At 45.0% G+C, this 7,955-nt stretch overlaps 1 long non-coding RNA gene across 1 annotated transcript; it reads left to right on the top strand.

The window, feature by feature from the left end:
* Nucleotides 1–3,181: 3,181 nt before the first annotated feature.
* Nucleotides 3,182–4,656, top strand: LOC116073760. Its single transcript, XR_004111895.1, has 2 exons — nt 3,182–3,243; nt 4,483–4,656. It is a non-coding gene; the product is annotated as an uncharacterized LOC116073760 (long non-coding RNA).
* Nucleotides 4,657–7,955: the final 3,299 nt, after the last annotated feature.

Below are 7,955 nucleotides of genomic sequence, written 5' to 3'. Positions count from 1 at the left end.
GTTCAGTTGATGGCCTTGTCCTCACAGAGCTGCTGTGCTTCTTCTATCCCCCCTCCTCTGCCCCTCTACCCCTCTCCCTCTCTCTCCCTCTTTGCCTTGCTCCTCCCTTCTTCCCTCTGTCTGTCTGTCTGTCTGTCTGTGAATGTGCACCTATGAACATAAGCAGAAATGCATTCTTGCTTGGGCAGAGGCCAGAGACCAGAGAATACCATTAGACATTTCCTATAGGACATATGTCCAACCTGATTGAGACAGGGTATCCTGGCCTTACCAATTAGGCAAAAACTATTTGGCCAGCCAGCTCCAGGGCTGCTCTGATCCCTGCTCCTGTCCCCAGGGCTGGATTGCAAGCATGTGCAGTCATGCCTGGCTGTTACATGGGTGCTGGGGATGGAACGTGGGTCCTTCTGTGTGTGCAGCAGGCACTTGACCAACTGTCCCACCTTCCCAGCCCACCTTCCTTTGAGGCTCCAATGCTCATCTCCCTTTTCACTAACTGTGGGGTCTGCATTTGTCCATAACACAAGGCCAGAAGATCTCTCACACAAAAATAATCCTCAAGGCCCACCCCAGAGATTCAGATCTCACTGCTCTGGGCTGAGACGTGGACATACTATTAGTCAGAGATGTTCAAGTGCTTCGAATGCTTTGAAATGTTCAAGTCTGACTGTACTGAAACCATTGTACCCCTCTCCCCTTCATACATCCAGCCAGAAATGAAAGGAGGCAGTACTGGGGGTGTGACTCAGCAGGGCGAGTGCTTGTGGGAAGCCCCAGGTTCTATCCTAATCAGTATACCAGTAAAACACACCTGCATTCCCAGCTCTCAGGAGGTAAAGGCCAGAGGATGTTCGGTCGTCCTCGGCCACATAGCAAGTTTAAGCCTAGCCTGGGCTACATAAAACTTACCCTTTAAACAAAAGGTAGAATGAATTACTTTAAAATATTCATGATCCTGTGTATTTACAGCTGGGCACAGGGTTCAGGGTAATTTCACAAATCAATGAAATACTTGAGGTTTTTTTTTTTTCTTAGAAAATAGCAACACTAGTACAATCTGGAAAGAAATATATCTATGTGCTAAACTCAGACTCCCTTCTCTTTTCAGCTCACGTGGACACCAGGCTTGCGCCACATGCATTTTGCATTGAGTGTTATTTGTATAGCTTCTACTGGGATCATTTGAGAACTCCAAGCTCCCAAATCTAGAAGCAGCAGACAGCGGCGGTTTTCATCCTGTAAGTTAGTTTTTTTAAGAAAAGGCCTTGCTTCTCCCGAGAAAGACATTTAATTTTAGACTTATTGACAGCGTGGGTTATAAAACTGACTGGGAAACTCAGAGCCAAACTGGCTGCTTCTCCCAATACGGCTGTACTGTATACAGTATGGGTACCCACCTTCACCTCCCTTTTTAGCCTTAAGGTACAAGTACATAAATATGTATGGGGAAAATGAAGATATGAGATAAATAATAAAGACGAGAGTAACCGGTTGGCTACCATCTCCCAACTCCTAGACCATAATGTCTATACCTATGTACCGGGCAGGCAGCCGGGACTGGGGCAGGCCTGGAGTAACCCAGAGAAGCACTAAAAAGACTGCTAACTACAAGACTGACTTAGCTGCCTTTCTATTGCCGTGACAAAACACCATGACCAAAGTACCCTCCAGAAGGAAGCATTTATTTGGCTCATGGCGCTGCTTTGCTGAAGGAGTGTGGCAGCAAGAAGCATGGTGACAGGAACTGGATGCTGACAGCTCATACTGGAACCTGGGAGCACAAAGCTGAGAGAGCAAACTGGGAGTAAGACAAGGGCTTGAGCTCTTAAAACCCTCCCCCAGGGTCTGCTTTCTCCAGCAAATGATACTCCCCTTAAGCCTCCACAGCTAGCCACCAACTTAGGGCCAATGTTCAAATGCATGAGCCTATGGGGGGGGGCATTCTCATTCAGATCACTAAGCCCAGGTAAAGGTCTTTAAGTTAATGATTATTGTAGGGTCTTCCAGGTGGCTCAGCAGGTAAAGGCACTTGCCACCAAGCCTGATGACCACAGTTCAATCCCTGGGACCCAGATGGTAGAAGGAGAGAACCCATAAGTTGACTTCTGATCTCGCTGTCTCCTCTTTCTCTCTCTCTCTCTCTCTCTCTCTCTCACACACACACACACACACACACACACACTATTCACACATACACCACACACAGAAAGAACAGCAAGGAAAAAAAGAACTAAATATTTGAACAAAGCCTGCATTGAAGAAAATATATGAAAACTTAATAAACACATGAAATAAATAAACCACATGCTCACATTCACTAGTCATGGGAGCACGCAGATTAAAATCATAGAATACTCTCTTTCCCCTGTGTGGCTAAGCCGACAATGCCAAGTGTTGACAAATGTGTGGAGCAAATTAAACTCTCCTATGCAATGATACACAATGTAATATGTTCCACATAGGCATGAAAGGAAAACATTTTGACAGCTTCTTATAAAACCAACAGTACACCTGTCATATGAGCTAGCCATGCTGCTACTCAGCATTTGAGAAATGAAAATGTTCATACACGTGTGCGCGGACACACACACACACACACACACAAAAGACCTCTTACAAATATTTTCCTAACAGTTCTATTTGCAATAGGCCCCAACTGGAAACAAGCCCATTTCTTCTTAAAGTTGAGTCAATAGAAAATTGTGATAAATCTATGCCATAGAATGTTCAGGAATAAAAAAGAATAAAATCCTCATAAATGAAACTGCACTGATGACTCTCAAAAGATCATGCTGAGCAAAATTCATTTATGAAAAAATACATACTTTTCTAGTCTTTATATGTTGAAGTTTAGATAGACCAAGTTCTGTCATACTACTGATGTAAACCATGGTATTAGTCACGTTTTTCTTTGTGCTGATAAAATGTCTGACAGAAGCAGGAAGGGTGGACTCTGGATCACAGTTTGAGGGCATACACAGTCCACCATGGAGGGTAGACATGGCGTGAGGCAGCTGGGCACACAGAGAGACGAACACTGGTACTCAGCTTGGTGTCTCCTTCCCCTTCAGGGTGGACCCCAGCTGGGGGCATGATGGCATAATGTGTGTCTTTGTCACCTCAACTAACTTAATCTAGAAATTCCCTCAAAGACATGCCCAGAGTCTTGCTTCCAAAGACACTCTAAGCCATGTCAAGCTGAAAATGAAGATCAGCCGTCAGTCTGAGTTGGTGGCTTCCCAGGTTTGGAAGTAGAGGGGGATTAACAGCAAAGGGTCACAGGAAATTTGTCAGGGAGAGAAATGCTCTGTGGGTGGTATAAATAGGTGTGTGTGTGTGTGTGTGTGTGTGTGTGTGTATGTGTGTATATGTATGTATGTGTGTATGTGTAGTGTGTATGTATAGGTGTGTATGTGTGTTATGTATGTGTGTATATGTGTGTATATATGTGTGTATGTGTAGTATGTGTGTGTATGTGTGTGCATATATGTATGTGTGTGTATGTGTGTGTATATGTATGTGTGTGTGTGTGTATGTGTAGTGTGTATGTATAGGTGTGTATGTGTGTGTATGTATGTGTGTATGTGTAGTATGTGTGTGTATGTGTAGTGTGTATGTATAGGTGTGTATGTGTGTTATGTATGTGTGTACGTGTGTATGTGTAGTATGTGTGTGTATGTGTGTGCATATATGTATGTGTGTGTGTATTTAGCAATGGTGATATGTACACACACTCAGGAGTCAACAACTACATTTCAAATGTGTGAATTTTATGCATGGAAAGTGCACTTCAATATAGGTTTAATTTGGTTAACAATAATGGGCTAGTGAGCTGGATGAAAGCGCTTACAACAGAGCCTGGGCACTATGCTGCATGTCTGGGGCCCACAGGATAGGAGGGGAGTAGCAGTTCTTGGAAGTTGCCTTTTGACTTCCACCCAGAAGAGGTGTGAGTGTGTGTGTGTGTGTGTGTGTGTGTGTGTGTGTGTGTGTGGTGTCACATAAAATAAATCTAAAAAAAGGTATAGTCAAAACGAAATTTACTATTCAGGCACTCAATTTTCAGCTCAAAGTTTGGAAAGACAATGTCACAGTTAGTGACGATTACAAAAACAAATTTTTATGTGTATGATGTGTATAGGTGTTTTGCCCAAATGTGCACTGTGTAGGTACCCAGTACCCGAGGCCAGAAGAGGGCATCAAACCCCTTGAAACTGGAACTACAGATGGGTGTGAGCTACCATGTGGGTACTGGGAATAGAATCTGGGTCCCTGGAAGAGCAGTCAGTGCTCTTAACTGAAGAGCCACCTCTTCAGCACCTGGTGGCCACTTTTTAAACCGTGAGCACAAAATAAAGCCCAGCAGCAAGCAAGATTAACTTATATACACTCACACGGAATGAGAGCCATTTACTAATAAGCTAACTTGTATGCATCATTATAATATTTCTGTGAAAAAAGCACTTATGTTTCTCAATGCAGTCAATAAATAAATCAAGAGAGCACACCGATGCATCTACTCAGGACGTCCCCAGGAAGGAACTGGTGTCACAAAGAGAGGACACCACCAGAGCTTTAATCTCATGCTTTCTTCAAGCTATCTTATCTTTTTACGAGTGTGATTTAGTTTTGGAATTAAAAGTTTGAAAAACAAAATCAGTTCATTCCACTCCTTTGTTCTGAGCCACTCTCTGAGTCATCTCTGCTCATGAGAGCATGGTTTTTAGTTTGGCAGGCAGAGCGCTCTGTGCTTCAGTGCAGCAGCCTGCTCAGTCTCCACGGGGCACTGGTTCCACAGGGGTCTCCTGGTTCGTTCTCACAGCCTCCTGTGAAGTGGGCCCAGACGTCATAACCACTGCTGCAGCCCTGGCACCTGGTACAGAGTCTAGCACATGGTGGGTGCCCCAGCATTAATAGCAGAGTTACCAGAACACCTCTCATCACTTTCTGTTACCAACCTCAAGTTCTGAGTAATCTCACCTTTCTGATTCACCAACCCTGTGAGGGCATATGAGGAAGTGGGAAGAGAGAAGATGCAAGGACGATGAAGACACCAGCCCCACCCTTGAGGCTGTGGAAGCTGGAGATCCTAAGGATGGGAAATAGAGCTTCCTAACCAGGCCAGGTCTCTGTGGGCATCTGCCAAGCATGACGTGGCTTGAGAGGGTCACATCAGGATGACCTGGGGCCTGTGTGGCCAGGCTTTCCTGTTTGCTCTGACATTCTCCCTTGTCCTGCATTTCTAAAGACCCCCCTGTGAAGCCTCTAGCCATCAAGACCTCCCAGTACTAGCCACAGGCTTCTCTTCTTTCCTCCATTAATGCAATTCCAGAATCTTCTTTGTCTCTATTCCAAACTCCATTGCCAAATCTAGAATCTGGAGAACAGCACTTAGCCCAAGGGCATCTTTGCTTAAACGAAGTGACCTTCCCATGGCAGTGAGCAGAGATTCTGCATGTCTGTCCATTCTCCCGTTTTCTTCATAGATATAAGGTGTAACTGACCACAGCAGCTCATTGTAACTGACCACTGGGCACCAGCATTTGATGAGCTGAGTTGTGTGGCTAGCTTGCTAACACCAGGCCCCAAGTCCTGAGCCTCAATGTCAAAGGAAAAGAAGGCAAATGCTTCCCCATACACATCCTCCCTCAGTTGATTGCTCCCAGACCACAATTGGAGTGATTCCCTTAGCCCAATACAGACAAAAGGTCCTCAGCTAGAGCCTATGTCTTGAGCCGTGCTGGCTAACTGCTGCTTCTAGGCAGCTCATCTCACTATTTCAGACCATAATCCTGGGAATACTAAGGAAGAAGGATTGTGGGAATGTCATGGAGATGTACAGACAGAGGTGGGAGTAAGGTCTCAAGACCTAAGGGTTTTTGGACATAGAAATCTAGATACTCAGGAGGAAGACATTTAATAAATCCATCCCCCTCAACACCATGCAAGACCTGACTAGAAACCGTCCCTTCAGAAGTATGGGCAGGGACCACCTGGGGACTAGATTGCTAGGGATCAAATTAAGAACAAGATCAGGCTGGAGGCACAACAGGGATGGGTGGGGAGCCTGGGAAAATGACCAAGAATGGGGCAACAGGACTGGAACATGTTAGTGACAGGAAGCAACTCAGTCTTTCAGATAACGCTGGGACAGACAGAAGAACACAGGGGAAGTTAATAAGTGCCTTTTCCAGTGCAGTATCTCCCTCTGAAGCCTCCCACCCCTTCAGAGGACAACTATGCAGAAGCCCATAGTGGGCCTCTATAGTAGCCAGCCCCCATGCCCAGGCAAACCAAGCACCAGGCTGAGCAGGCATGGGCACCTGCTTGTCATGTCTTATTTACCATGAGCAGTGAAACAAGAACTCTTGTCATTTCTACCTATTGGGTGAAAAACAGAACCCACAACGTTGAACAATTTACCCAAGGTCACATGGCCAGCAAGAGTGGAGGTGCTAACACAGATGCATTCAGGTACGTTGGAGGGACATGTTCCCCACGTGATCATGTCTGAAAGGTGAAAGGAACAGGTTAGAAGCAAGAAGATCACAGTACAAACGTGCAGACTGACTGACAGCCTAGACAGGCTTGAGGGACGTCTAACCCAGCAAGGGCAATGTCAGCATTGAAAGGGCAAGGAAGAGCACGGTTGCTTATATTCTCACATCAGCTCTTTTGAAAAGGTACTAAAAAGTTCAGGAAGGTATTGGTTGAGGTAGGGGATTCATTGCCAGTGATTCTCAGTCCCTATTCCACATCAAACTATACAGTTGCCGCTTTGGGGTTTAGAGACAATAGTGGCCTGTAATCAGAGGCGCCGGAAGATGCTGAGGACTCCAGAGATTGGCATGGAGGCAGGTGGACTCTCCATTTGCAGAGGAGATGAGCTCTGCCTCTTATGCCGCATCTTGCAACATTAATGTATCCCCGCAAGTGTCCCAACCCAATCCAAGATGTTCCCTCTGGCTCCCTGAAGTCACTCCTGCTGTTCCCACATTGAAACAAGTAGCTAAGACAGCATCGTTACCTCCGAACACAGTTGGAACCACTCACAAGACTCACCTTAGACATGGGTTGATCTGATCCTGAGATACAGGGTACAAAGGCAGCTGTCTAGGCAAGTTCACAAATGGCTCCCAAGGGGTCTTGGTTGGATTTAGGGACCTACATCTGACTGGTAGTTGAACAGGACACACACATTTACAACATGGAAGGAGAAGGCAGGACATCACATTCTCAACACTGTGACAAGGCAGTGTCAGACTCCAGGCACTGCCTCAGTCTTCACACAAAACCCAACTTGGACTTGGAGCAGACAAGAGCATTTCATCTTTGAGAACGGTCCCATTCCCCCAGACCTCCCTTCCCAGTTTCTTAAAAACTGGTCTCCATGCCAACTTAAATATTGCATTTGGTTGGGAGAGAAGAAACCGCAAGCCCAGAATGGAAGTCAAATTATTCCACAAATATTGCTTATTTAAATAACATTTTTAAAAATACATCATGTTCAGTGGTGAAGAACTACTAAATTATTGAATTCCCCGAAGCATCCTACAGGCTTTCAAGTGGCTCATGAAGCCCTATAAAAGAACGTGATAAATAGTCAAAAAGGAACGCTGGGCTCCACGTCAGGATGCCTGGATGAGCCAACGTAAAAACATCTTCATGTAAGCTTTCCACTTAAACCAGCGATTAAACAGATTAAACAGATGATTAAACAAATAAAGATTAATGAAACAAGTAAAGTAATCAAATCTGTATGGATGTATAAACGAACGATTCCCAACAATATTAGAACAAATTGTCTAAAACTAATAGGGAAATGCGTCAGCTCGGTCCCAACAGCTTTTGTTGGGCTCGCGCTTGGATGTAATCAAAACATTTGTTTAAACTAAGATGGATATGAGGCGCTAAGATGTCAGTTTCTTGAAAGAGAAAAATAAAACAAAAGCAAC

Source organism: Mastomys coucha, unplaced genomic scaffold (assembly GCF_008632895.1).
Source record: "Mastomys coucha isolate ucsf_1 unplaced genomic scaffold, UCSF_Mcou_1 pScaffold23, whole genome shotgun sequence".
NCBI classification, from domain to species: domain Eukaryota; kingdom Metazoa; phylum Chordata; class Mammalia; order Rodentia; family Muridae; genus Mastomys; species Mastomys coucha.
This window is presented reverse-complemented; position numbering and strand designations above follow the sequence as displayed.